The sequence below is a fragment of the Mobula hypostoma genome, chromosome 14 (genome assembly GCF_963921235.1).
Source record: "Mobula hypostoma chromosome 14, sMobHyp1.1, whole genome shotgun sequence".
Taxonomy (NCBI): Eukaryota; Metazoa; Chordata; class Chondrichthyes; order Myliobatiformes; family Myliobatidae; genus Mobula; species Mobula hypostoma.
The window spans coordinates 45,666,175-45,667,069 of NC_086110.1; positions in this window are offsets into that span (position 1 = coordinate 45,666,175).

The following is an 895-nucleotide window of genomic DNA, read 5'->3' on the forward strand; positions in this document are numbered from 1 at the left end:
GTTAGATTGCTCTCCACAATACATCTGTAGAAATTTATGAGTGTCTTTGGTAACATGCCATATCTCCTCAAACTCCTAATGAAATATAGCCACTGCAGTGCTTTCTTTGTAATTGCAGTGCTATGTTGGGTCCAGGAGTAACATTTTCTGTGATATTCGAGAAGCTTGACACCATCCAACACCACTTGTTTGGCTATCTGTCCAACGTCTTGAAGAAGAAAGCCCTTAACTCCGAGTGGAGTCATCGGGACGCCGTCATGATGACGTTTTTTTTAGCAGCCTTTCTTATTTTTACAAGGCCGAGTTGCTAGCTCGATGCTCAAGCCAGCACGGATGGAAAGTGTGCAAGGGAGCCGGCTGGATTCGAACTCGGGAGCCTTCGCTCCGAAGTTCGGTGCTGATGCCACTATGCCACCAGCCAGTGTCCAACATCTTAAACTGTCACCTTTCTACCGTCTGTTCAGTCTGAGTGCAGAGTCGATCGTGTACAAACTCCATGAATGTAACTGCAACAGACACAAGAATCCCACCACTTGTAATTCCCCTCTAATTTGTTCATGCTCCTGACTTGGAGTTTTTCCGTTATCATCCCCAGGCCTGGATAGTGGTGCGTTCTACCCCACAATGCTCTGGGAGCACTCAGGGAAGTGGCTCCTCACCATGTGCATGAGGGATTGGCGATTGTCAATCTATACCAGCCTTGTCAATGACATCACATGATTAAAGTAAAGAATTGCCTGACCAGAATCTTACTTCTTTATAGTAGTTAATATACATAAAACTAGAAATTCACCCAAACACTGTTAGTATGATTCAATTGAAAATTGTTTTTTTATTTCTGAAGGAAGTTTAATAGTCAGGAGTGTAAGGATAATACCTTTCCCTGTCTACTGCA